The sequence below is a fragment of the Paramormyrops kingsleyae genome, chromosome 1, assembly GCF_048594095.1.
Source record: "Paramormyrops kingsleyae isolate MSU_618 chromosome 1, PKINGS_0.4, whole genome shotgun sequence".
Taxonomy (NCBI): Eukaryota; Metazoa; Chordata; class Actinopteri; order Osteoglossiformes; family Mormyridae; genus Paramormyrops; species Paramormyrops kingsleyae.
This window is the reverse complement of record NC_132797.1, coordinates 73,876,415-73,890,092: the sequence shown is the minus strand read 5'-3', so window position 1 is coordinate 73,890,092 and position 13,678 is coordinate 73,876,415.

The following is a 13,678-nucleotide window of genomic DNA, read 5'->3' as shown; positions in this document are numbered from 1 at the left end:
CTCAGTGCACGAAACCACAACTCAGCTCATTATCAGCCTTGTGAAGAGAGTCTGAGCACAAAGCCCAAATGACACCATGAAGGCCGTACTGCTGCCAGGGTCACATCAGGTACCGGAGGACTCAGCTGCAGGGCCGTGTTCAGAGCAGTGATGGCGTGTTTCTGCAGCCTGATTCTCCACGATTCGGTCCTGTCCTCTCTCCCTCCCCCACATCCCCACACCTGAGTTTCTCAGAGAAGATAGAAAACGTGGGGTCTGCTGGAACCAGAGTCTTATTCTCTGCCAGTGCCCAGATGTCCACCAAAAACTGACGTGCCCCATCTCCTCCGAAACCCAGTCATCCTCCTCAACCAAATTAAAAAACAAAAATTATACACAAAACAAATTATATAGGGTGTTTGCTACTCTGCGGTTTCAGCTGTTGGCTGGTAAGTCTTGTAACCCTCCCTTGGATTGGCACTACAACTACGGAAAACAATCACATGCAATATGTAACTAAATCATTTCGAGAGATTGTATTTTATGTATTTAAATTACTTCATAAAATATGTCATTTTATTCATTTACTTTCTGCCTTTTTAAAAGCCTTTATCACCAGGCTTACACACTTGTTAATGCAGCCTATCTTTGGCATTTGGCACCGTCTTTGGCTATATGCAAGTAAATCACATGACACGTCCCAGTTATTTCTGCATTTTCACAGCTGACTGAGGGAAGTTTGCACAGTGAAAGTGAATTTTTAGAATCTGGTGTTCAGTATTGACACACCACAGCACAAAGTGAACAACAACGAAATACGTCCTCTGCATTTAACCCATATGTGACATTGTGACATAGCAGGGGGCAGCTAATTCAGCGCCCGGGGAGCAGTGCTTGGGGGCGGTACCTTGCTCAGGGTACCTCAGTGGTGCCTTGCTGGTCGGGGATGCGAACCAGCAATTTTTTAATTACAAATACACTTCCCTAACCATTAAGACACCACTGCCAACTGTCAGAAACTGTCAACTAACGACAAGCACTTGCAGCGGTGAGGACGAGTTTTTCTTGTTTCTTTTGAGCAAACAAGTGAAAAGGGCAAATATACCGCATACATCCAATTCCATGGAAGCTTATGCTTACAACCACAATTGTTTAGTCAAAAAGAAGTTTGTGTCATGCCCCGGATGCCTTTTCCCCCATGTTCCCTGTTCTGTGGCTCTAACGAGCCTCACCTGGTCAGCCCCCTTGTGGATGATCTCAGGTGCCTCTTGTCTGCCCCCTCATCTGTGCTGTGTATAGTGCCTTCTCATCCTGAGCTCCCCAGTCTGGCCATTGTATTGATGTGTGTCTTGTTGCCTGGATGTTGCCTCTTGTGCTCCCCCCATTTACCCAGCGCTCCGTCTCTCTCCCTAGTTGTGACCCCTTGTGGTCCATTTACTTAGCTTCCCCCCCAATAAAGCCACTTTATTTTTCTCCCCAGTGCCTGCTTTGCTCCCGTCCTTCCCGCACCGTGACACTTCGGATGTATCCGTCTATTATCAGTTACATAATTACAGGGGATATTGCAGAAAGCAGGTTAGTGGTATTTCAGGATAAGCACAATTAATATTATGAACATGCCAGCAACATAATCTGTTATCAGTTTATTAACTAAAGGAATAGAAAAAAACAGCACTTACTGATTATTTTTATTGGATATTAATTGTATACAGATAAGGCTATAAACCAAGCAAAAGAAAGATATTAAGTAGACACAGTCTAATATAACACAGGAGGCATATTACAAAACCTTAAATTAATGATCCATATAAATAAAAGCATTTCGAACGGTCCCTGGGCGCCGCTACGGGTGGCTGCCCTTCGCGGACAACTTACTCTATGGAAAAAATATAACATTTATAATATTATAATTATTAAATATAATATTGCCAATCAATATATATATGGAAAAAATATAAGTTGAGGGAGGTGTAAAGACAATTTCCCCACGGAGATCATTAAAATATCAATTATTATAACATGCCCCTTTGTCATCAAATAAGACAGGCTACGGATTATTTCGATCTCAATGTTTTCATTTTGAAAATCAATTCTAATATTAAAATATGAAAAATTAACATTGTAAGTTCAACATATATTGTAAGAGGCAGGATATGAACTGCCCATAAGCGTGGAGAAAGGGGAACGGTACCCAGACACGGCACGATCTATAGGCAAAACCCCCACCCCCGGTTCGTTAATTATTGTTTATCGTCAGGGTTAAACCTGCACTGGATACAGTGGAACTCGAAGATAATCCATTCCAGAAGGCTGTTTGAGAAGCAATGTGGTCGAAAACCGAATGAATTTTCCCGTAAAAAATAATTTAAATTCGATTAATCCGTTCCAGATTCCCAAATTGCAGCCTATTTTAACTAGTATAATTGCATACATAACGCCAAAACCCTAAATAAAAACTTTAAAAACCATAAATACATGATATAAATTAACATTTGACTGCATTTATCCTGTACATTGGATAGATAACATACAATTATTTAATTCCTTTTTAAGCTCTATCTTGGTTCTTTGGTTTTGCTGTTACCACTAACCATCTTAGCACACGATGGGCCATTTCAAACCAAAGTAAGATCAACAAAAGCAAAAAAATAAAAAATAAAATAAAATAAAACTCAAAAAGGAGAATATTCACAGCACATTTCGGTGGAAATATTCACTACGCAAGAGTTACCGGTAGACTGACTCATGCACGCATTCTTTCCTTTGTCTGTGCGTAAAGAGACGCGTACTTTGTCAGACAGGTTTTAGGGCGAAAGGGTTGGTTGAGAAATGAAAACATGTTCGACAACCAAGACATTTATTATTATTATAATTTTTTACACCGAACAATATGGTCGAGAACCGAATTGCGCGAGTTGTGAGACTTTCGAGAACCGATGGTTCCACTATATTGGTATCTGCAATACCAACCTTGGATAGAAACAAAGTCGGATCAAAATTTGTATCACGTATCATTGCAGGGTTGTGTTGTAAACCAAATGAATGGTTTTCTTCCTATTAAAACTTATCACATGTAAAAACTGACATCCTATTACTCATTGTTTTTCTAACGCAATGACAGGTCATGACAAGGCGAACTACTTGGTATGAAAGTGTTAGGGTCAGCTCCTGTTTGTCCAAGTCTTCAGTGTGTTGTTCCTGTTTCCCAGATGCTTGCATGGCTCAACAAGCTGAGCGTGTGGTTACCTGTTAACTCCTTTGTTGTGTGTTTGAATCCTCCGTTTTTGTTTTCTTGAGTTAATTATTTGTTTCACCTGTTGCCTGTTGTTGTGCCTGCCCATGTGTGTTTACCTGATTGCCTGTTGCCCTGCACCCTTCTGGAATGGTTAATTGTCTATGTCTCACTCCTGCTGTGTCATTATCCATTTTAGTTTCTGTATTTAAGTTCCCGTCAGTTTACTTATCTAATGGGTCATCTATATACTTGTAGCTGCTGATGGGTCTTGTTGACTGTGTGTTTGAGTTTTGATTTCCCGCCTGTTTCTTAGTGTAACCAGTTGATAATTTGATGATAATTTTTGTATGGGTGAAACTCTCCATTAGTGTCACAGTTCTTGAAGCAATTCTCGCTGTGAATATCAGTTGTGCAGATTGTTTCACACAGTATTTCAGTAGTTATACACCTGCAGCTTCCGAATGCCTGAGGTCGATGCACAGAGGCAAAGTGCTGATTATGTTCTTTACCTCCAGCCGGAACCATGCAGAAGGGGCACTGCTTTCCACAGCCATACACCCTCTTGAAGAGCTCATCCTGAGGCTTGATGGCGAGGCCTTGCAGAACATCGGGAATGTTTTTTGTTTCATCAAATTCAGTCTTAAGCACTTTTTCCAGATCCTTTACTGCTTCTAAGAGACTGTCTGTGAAAGACAGGGGTTTTGATTTGATTTGAAATAAGACCCCTTCAACTACATCCATAGGAATCTGCATGTCCTTGCTAAGAGTTCTGCATAGATCTTTAACAAATATACTAGTGTTTTCAATGTCGTTAGGTAAAAGCTGGCCATCACTGTTGGCCTTTGAGGTTTCTATGGCCTCATGGATCTTCTGCATAATCACATGAAGAATCTTGCTATTTATCTTTCCAGCCGACCTCTCTGTAGATAGCCCATTGACAATTCGCATCAAAATCCAATCCTTGACAAATATCTCATATCTTAGGATATATTTGACATAGCTCTGAAAATCATCTTTCTCTAATAGGTCCTTCAGAATGATGAACTGAAAGTAAGATCGAGAGCTGTATTCGGTGGAGTGACTGCTTGTCAGGATTTCATCCACAATGTCAGTCCCCAATTATCTGTTGATATAATCTGTCACTGCATGTTTAAGACATAAATTGACAAAGTCTGTCACTTGTCACTGTCCTTCTCGTGGATACAGATCCAAAAAGTCTAAGTACCGAGCTTTAGAATCCTCTAGGTGTTGATGAGGATCTTTATTTTTAATGAACCGCCTGTGCATCTCAAGGAAATCCCTTGCAGCATGACTACAGATGTACAGTTTTAGATCAACTTCACACTCTGTGTTGATTTTAAGGTTGGTTTATCTTTTCAAGCAAATCGTTGGTGAACATGTCACTGTAATTCTCCTGCCTCTTGACAAGGTCATTAACAAACCTTTGGCAATTTTCAATGATCTCACTTATAGCATATTGTGCCTTTGAATTTCTTTCTTTCTTTAGAAATTCATTCCATTTCTTTCTAATTCTGTTTCCTTTTAAATGTTTGCTCTTAACTTCAAAGGTCTCACCAGCATAGTCAATCAAACCCCGTAACATTTTGCAAGTCCTCATTGACGTTTCGTCTTTGCAAATTCTTGGCATAACTGTGCAAACACAGAAGAAGCAATATCTCGCTCCTTCAGACCTGTAATATTTATCACAGTCTCAGTCCACATCTTTTCAAACTTTTTGCTCAACTGCTCGTCTGACAATTAGGTATTTGTGTTTTTACACGATTTCAGGACTCTGGACACTTGCTCCTCAATCATTTTCATGTGCTGACTGTGAATGTCTCTCACCTTTATCATGTTTCTTTCTAATTCAACAGTTGTGTCCAGTTTGTTATTCACAGAATGTTCAATGTATTTCTGCAGACATCTAATGCTATTAAATAAAATAAAAAAAAACTCAAAAAGGAGAATATTACTTTTCAATTAGATGTTTGAGGTGATTGCAAGTCTAATTGACTGATTAGCTGCTCAATAGAAGGATTATTTATTCTTTTTGTCTCTTTATCAATCTCAACAACCAGGAAAAACTTGGACTGGGATTCAGTATTTTTTAGCCTGATCCAGAAAAGATAGTGGATGACACAAATATCTTGTCGCAAACTAGCCACTGTCAGGTTCTGGGTAGATATCAAGATTTTTGTTACCACAAGGAAGATACAGTGAAAGTTGAAAGGGACGATGCAGTCATTTCGCATTGATAAGGGGACATTTCCAGGAGTCCCCTTTCCCTGCGCTGAGCAGGGTGACCCTGCACTGATTTGTATTGGTGACGGATAGGTGTATTCATACGGTACGTAGAAAGCTAGTGGAGAGTTCGTGTGAAAATAAGCAAATTAAAATTTCCTGTGTGTGTTAGATAGCGATGTGCAGAGCCCTCACTACTGTGGCTGTAGAGAAGTTTACCCTGGTTGAATCCATTGAATGTATCCCTGCTGTACCTCCATGTGCTTCCGTCTGTTGCTAGATTGTATAGAGAGAATTTTAAAAATTTATTGTATACCTTAATAAAATCAGTGTCACATCCTGTCATTTCTGCATGGACTGGATAATTTCTTGTTCAACATTTTCCATACATTATGGCCAGTTTCTGTCTTACATGCTATAAGGAGGGACAACCATTAATCTGAAACATCGCGACCACCACTGAAAAAGGATAAATCCAAATACATTATCCTCCTGAGACCCCACCTATTCATTTATGTCCATTGTAGTGGACATTTTGTTTTTGCATCTATCTTTTCACTGATGTAAGGAAACATATTTATTCCTGTTGTACACTAAAGAGGACATGCTGTGAAATTAAAAATAAAAATGAATTAGAAAAAATCTAAATTGTAAGATGTCTTATTTCCTCCAAAGACAAAAAAACTAAAATTGAAGGACACTCAATTTTAATTCTCAGGAGGATCTACAATATGAACTGCTATACTTACAGTAATACTGCCATCTTGTGTGGTAACCTGGTAGTGCAGGCTATTTGAAAGCAGTACAAGAATTCTGCAGTGTCAGTGATCCAACAGTGTCATCATAGGTTTGTGTTACTCTTCAAAAGAAACATCAAAACTGGCTGAATAAAAAAAATAGAAAATCCTTTATTTTTATTAATTACATGGACAAACATGATCCTATGAGCTATTTCAGAGCACGTACAACCCCAATTCCAATTAAGTTGGGACGTTGTGCAAATTGTAAATAAAAACAGAATGCAACGATATGGAAATCTCATAAAGCCATATTTTATTCATAACAAAACATAGAAAACACATCAAATGTTTGACAAAATGTATCATTTAAAGGAAAAGACAAGGTCATTTTAAATGTCATGGCAGCAACACGTCTCAAAAAAGTTGGGACAAGGCCATGTTTACCCCTGGGTGGTGTCCCCTCTGCTTTTAACAACAGTCTGTAAACGTCTGGGGACTGAGGAGATCAGTTGCTCGGGTTTTGGGAGAGGAATGTTGTCCCATTCTTGTCAGATACAAGATTCTAGTTGCTCAACTGTCCTACGTCTTCTGTGTTGTTATTATGGTTTGCTCTCTCTCTCCCCAGTTGCTTGCCTCCTCCACCCAATGCTCCATTGTACACACAGGTGGCTTGTGGATAATCCTCTCATTGAACTCCTGAGCGACAGTGACCTGGAAGAGTCAGAGGAGGAACCCGAGGAGACTGCAGGCCTGTGAATAGCCCCACTGTAGTGGATGCCTTACTGGTCACATGGTGCCAAGGAGGACCTACCCATACCCCTTTCCCCAAACCCCACAGCTGTGCTCCAGGTGAGGGTTCCTACTCCTACCTAGTTTGGGGCAGATGTCAGGACCTGTGCTGAAGAATGAGGTAGGAGAGATCTGGAGCTGGAGGATTCTTGAGCAGCTGAAGGACTAGCTACTGGAGCTGGCTTGTGTGGCAGAGATGGAGGTGATGGAGCCGGTGGAGAGTTACATGTTGCTGAAGAGTGGGTGGAAGCCCCACTGCTTGTCCCTGATGCTCCAGCAGACACCTTCATACTTCGTGAGCTCCAACCACTGCATATGGAGGCATAACAGTGGACTGCTTCGGTGTCTGTCTTGTCCACTGACCTAGCAATTCCTGGTCCTGTTCATGTCTGTTTTCTTGACTCTGGTGATGTCTTGTCCATCCTGGGTCCTATTTGGTAATGTGTCATGTGTGTAGGTCTTTGTGTGAGATTTGGCCTTGTTCTGTCATGTCTGGTGCTGCGCTTTATTTGCCCTGGCGTTAGGTCCCGTCCTCGGTCTGCCTTGCGCACCCAAAGTGCATACGTGGGGAACATAAGAACATAAGAACATAAGAAATTTACAAACGAGAGGAGGCCATTCGGCCCATCAAGCTCGTTTGGGGAGAACTTAGCTAATAGCTCAGAGTTGTTAAAATCTTATCTAGCTCTGATTTAAAGGAACCCATGGTTTTAGCTTCCACTACAATAGCAGGAAGACTATTCCATACTCTGACTACACGCTGTGTAAAGAAGTGCTTCCTCAAATTTGTTTTAAAATGTTCTCCCGCTAATTTCCACTTATGGCCACGAGTTCTAGTATTTAGACTAATATTGAAATAGTCATTTGGCTGAACGGCATCCAGACCCGTTAGAATCTTATAGACCTGAATCATATCCCCCCTTAGTCTCCTTTGCTCAAGGCTGAACAGATTCAGTTCCGCTAACCTCTCCTCGTAAGACATTCCTCTAAGACCAGGAATCATTCTCGTAGCTCTTCGTTGCACCTTTTCTAAGGCAGCAATGTCCTTCTTGAGGTATGGTGACCAAACCTGCACACAGTATTCTAGGTGGGGTCTTACCAAGGAATTATATAAGTGTAACATCACCTCCCTTGACTTAAACTCCACACATCTAGAGATATAACCCAACATTCTGTTCGCCTTTTTTATTGCTTCCCCACATTGGCGAGAGTGGGACATGGAAGCATCAACATACATACCGAGATCTTTCTCGTAATCAGCTACCTTTATTTCAGTGGAACCCATAAAATATCTGTACTGTATATTTCTGCTCCCTGCATGGATTACCTTACATTTCTCTGTGTTAAATTTCATCTGCCAAGTATCAGCCCATTCGCTAATTAAATCCAGATCCCGTTGGAGCCTCTCTGCTGCTAGATTAGTATCTGCTACCCCGCCCACCTTAGTGTCGTCTGCAAATTTAACCAGTTTACTGTATGTATTCGTGTCAATATCATTAATGTAAATTAGGAACAATAGTGGTCCTAAAATTGAACCCTGCGGTACCCCACTATAAACGGAGGCCCACTGTGACATAGTGCCTCTAATAACTACTCGCTGCTTCCTATCAGTTAGCCAGTTTTTGATCCAAGCTGCCACAGTTCCTAAAATTCCTGCAGCTTTAAGCTTTAACAAGAGCCGTTTGTGGGGGACAACATCAAAGGCTTTCTGGAAATCTAAGTAAATCACATCATAGGCCTTTTTGTGATCAATTTCACTTGTAGCTTCCTCAAAGAACTCAAGCAGATTCGTTAAGCAGGATCTACCTCTCCTAAATCCATGTTGGCTATCCTTTATAATGTTATTTGTATCTAGGTAATCTACCATTTTCACTTGAATTATAGCTTCCATTATTTTTCCAGTAATGCTAGTTAAACTGATTGGCCTATAGTTTGCCGGATTACTTCTATCCCCTTTTTTGAATATGGGTGTTATATTAGCATGCTTCCAATCTGATGGTACCACACCCGCAGATAACGATTTCTGGAATATTAAAGTCAAAGGTTGGCTAATAATATCCCTCATCTCTTTCAAGACTAAAGGTAAGATGCCATCAGGCCCCTGTGATTTATTTATTTTGAGTTTAGCTAGGCTTAGTATCACATCAACCTCAGTTATACATATATTGGTCATAGACGATGCTGTATTCGTATTAATTGGTGGTAAGTTACTTGTGTTCTCTATTGTGAACACCCTTGAAAAATAATCATTAAACTCATTTACCATATCAATTTCGTTATCAATTAAAAGGCCCATACTATCCTGTAAATTAGTGATTTCAGCTTTTTGGGCTCTCTTGGAGTTAAAATATTGGAAGAAACCTTTACTGTCATGCTTAGCCTCCAATGCAATTTTTCTTTCTACATCCCTTTTTGATAGCCTAATGTCATTTTTTAACTCTGCCTGTAGACTTAGATACTCCTGCTTGATTTTGAAATCATTAGTTATTTTCCAGTTGTGGAACAGAGCCCTTTTCCTCCTGACTTTATTCTTAATTTCCTTAGTAAACCACCTTGGTTGTCGTTTCCTAGAGTTTTGCTGGAAACAGGTATGAAGTCCTCTTGCACTTGCAACAATGTGCTTTTGAAAAATTCCCATGCCTCTTCTACTGTTTTGCTATTTAACTCTGCCCAGTTTACAGTTTCTAATTTCCGTCTCATACCATTAAAGTTAGCCTTCCTAACATTGTATACTTTTAATTTAGACTTTGCTCTTTGGACACTAAAATTAACCTCGAATTTAACCATGTTATGATCACTACCATACAATGGGTCTAAAACCTCTAATTTTCCAATCCTATCCTGGTTATTACAAAAAACGAGATCAAGAAGGGCTTCTCCCCTGGTAGGAGTATTAACAAACTGAGTAAAAAAACAATCCTGTACTAATTCCACCATCTCAAGTTCATTTACAGAAGAGCCAGAGACTGTGTCCCACTGTATCCCAGGTAAATTAAAATCACCCATAACCACCACATCATTTTTATTACTCATAATCCTGATATCATCATATAATATTCTGCTTTCCTCTACAGCTACATTAGGTGCTCTATAACAAACCCCGACAATTAGGCCATTTGAATCTTTAGCATCAAGTTTGATCCATACAGCTTCTGAATTTTTATTTTTATCAGTGAGATCCCTTGCCTGCAAGTTTTCTTTTACGTATACTGCAACACCACCTCCCTTCTTGCCTATCCGGTCTCTACGGAACAACGTATAACCATCCATATTATATTCATCACCATCATTGTCACTCATCCATGTTTCAGTTATTCCTATAATGTCGTAATTGTCTGAAGAAATTAAAGCCTCTAAGTCATTAATTTTGTTTCTAATACTCCTAGCATTCAAATACAGACCACTAATGGTAGGCCTTTTACAGTGTCTACTTTTAATTTTTATTTGGGCTTTCCGTCTCTCCCCACATAAATTCTTAACTGACCTCCCTGCCCCCCCAGTCCCTAGATGGTGGGGGGGTACTGTCATGGGCACTTTTATATTACTTTTATGGTAATATAAAGACAGAAGGCCTATAAAATCGATCATCGACCTGTAGCCCCTGTATGTTCGTACAATGGACACCCTTATGCTCGGACATGGTGTTCGTTATGGACAAACCATACATTGCACAGAAGTCCAACAACAGAACACCACTCGAGTTCAGATCAGGGAGTCCGTTCCTCCCAATCACCCCCCTCCAGGCCACAATGTCGTTGCCCACGTGAGCGTTGAAGTCCCCCAGCAAAATGATGGAATCCCCTCGTGGTGCACTAACCAGCACACCACTCAGGGAGTCCAAGAAGGCTGGGTACTCCAAACTGTCATTCGGCGCATAGGCGCAAATGACAGTCAGAGACCTCTCCCCGATCTGAAGGATCAGGGAGACAGCCGGGATAAACGCCATTGTTAATGCACCGAGCTGGTGGTGCACCCTCAGTAGCCCCAGCCTAGCCCGGTGTAGCTCACCCGCCGCAACTCCAGAAGAAAAGAGCATCCAGCCCCTCTTCAGGAGATTGGTTCCAGAGCCCACGCTATGCGTTGAGGTGAGCCCTCTACTGATATCTCTCTACCTCATGCACAAGCTCAGGCTCCTTCCCCACCAGAGAGGTGACATTCCATGTCCTGAAAGCCAGTTTAGTCAGCCGGGGATCAGTCCATCAGGGTCTCCCTTGACTGCCACCCAACCCATCGCACCAAACTCCTGGCATTCCCCTTGCGGGTGGTGGGCCCACCTGGGGACAGTCCCATGTACCTCTTTCAGGCTGGTCCCGGCCGGTTCCCACGGGCCAAGGCCCGGCCACCAGGCACTCACCAACGGGCCCCTCCCCCAGGCCTGGCTCCAGGGTGGGGCCCCGGTGACCCTAGTCCGGGCAAGGGTAACGAGACCTTGTTGTAATACATTTTCAACATAGGTTTAAACTGATCATATGTGAGTAAATAATCAGTAATTGCCATGGCAGGGCAGGTATGGTAAACTCATTATGTTCTTATTCCCTTCTAACCTGAAATGCCAATACAGCGCCTGCAGGTCTGTTTATGATACAGAACTGAAAGTATGCAGCAGGATTTTGTTTGTTTTGTTTGCTTATGAAAAGCAAAATGTTATGTAGGATATTTCATGGTTAAATGACTTGAATGTCATGTACAGGAAAGTAGGGTGTTACGGCGCATTATGTAATAATAACTCATACAATAACAAAATTAATCTCTCCATTATCTGAAGCACCTGCATTTTCTAAATGCAATATGTAGTGAATTTCGCAGCATTTGTCAATTAATTATTACATATTGCGGTGGTAATTACAAAATGCAGGAGTTTTACTTTTTAATTATGAAAATGTAATACTGTGCATTACGTAATAAAAAAAAATGAATGTCTTCATTGACACCTAGTCAAGTTATTATGTTATGCCAGATTATTAGCTAATGCATTGTTACAGGGATTCATAAGGTGCTTGTATCATAATTATTTAAGTTTGAAGTCAAATACTTATATTTTCAATAGTACAAGTAGTATTGGGTATAAGCAATTTCAGAATGTATTACGTGTATTATTGTCTGTGTTTGATGCTCAGTGCATATCACCATTGTCTCCAAGGTTGGCGGTTTGAATCTTGCCTTTGCTCTGTCTCTATGCAGTGTGCATGTTCTCATGTAATGAGCTTCCTCTGGATACTCCAGTTTCCTGCAGCAATCCAAAGACACACGTGTAGTTTGCCATTATGAATGATACCGGCCTCGTGTTCTGTGCCGCCTGTGGACTCCAGGCCCCCCTGTGACCTAGACCAGGATGCAAGGCTGATTATCCCAGTGAACGGGAGTAAATGAGGTTAAAATTATTAGAAGTTTTGTTTTCATTATTTTAATTAGTATAATGAAATGCCCTGTGATGGGTTGGTGCCCCATCCTGGGTTGTTCCCTGCCTTACGCCTGTAGTCTGTGGGATAGGCTCCGGACCCCCCCCCCCCCCAACCCTGAACAGGACAAGTGGTTACAGAAATTGAATGGATGAAATTAGTATCATTATTTAAACAAATACTTATTTACAGGAACACAATAAACACTGGGGGAGGTGCAGTGGTTAGCACTGCTGCCTCGCACCTCTGGGACCAGGGTTCGAGTCTCTGCCATGGCTCTGTGTGTGGAGTTTGCAGGTTCTCCCCATGTTGTTGTGGGGTTTCCTCCAGGTTCTCCAGTTTCCCCCTGCAGTCCTGCCTCATGCCCATAGGCTCCAAATCCCCCACAATCCTGAATAGGACAAGTAGTTTCAGAAAATGGACGGATGATTAATGTCACATCATCTTTGAAAATTTAAATGTTTTCTTTTAATATTAATTTTGAAATGGTAAATATTAAAATATAACAACTTCCTTATGAGAAATTATGTTTATTTTTGAATGCATCACTCGTTTGACTGGCTTAACAGGTACTGGTTAAGCAGGATAGTATATCGACATTGGTATTTACGCAATGAAAAACAATCTGTGTATTGGTTGCAGCGCACAAGTATTGTCCAGAAAAATGTGTTGTTTTTATTCAAACCACATTGCTCACAAGGTGGAGTCTGATCTTCATCAATACCGGAAATGTAACCAAAACCAGTTCACTCACTTTGCGAAACTTGCATTGCAATACCAGTCCGTTCCAGGCATCCCACCTTAGGGAGGGAGGCAGTTGAGGGACATCTAGCAGGGTGGCGGTGATGACCAATGCTTGGCTGGTATTATGGTAATACCGTGTAATGTAATATATATATATATATATATATATATATATATATATATATATATATATATATATATATATATATATATATATATATATATATATATATATATATATATATATAAATATAAGAGATTGGTGGTAAAATCTGGGGTAGAGTTGCAACAGTAAAACCTTTTGCAGACAAATTTCACAACTGCTGAATAGCGAAACAACAGATTTCCAGGGCGCTGTGCATCATTTGTGGGCGTCGGGAGCCGCTGTAGCTTGCACGAGACTCCCGGAACTTCCGGGAGAGGTGGGGCGTCTGCCATTGCTGCCTCATCTGCACCTGTACAACACGTTTTCAGTCTTGCTGAATCACTTAAATAAGCCACACCTATTGCTGGCTGCAGCTGAACTTGCTCCTAGATGCTTCCATGTGTTT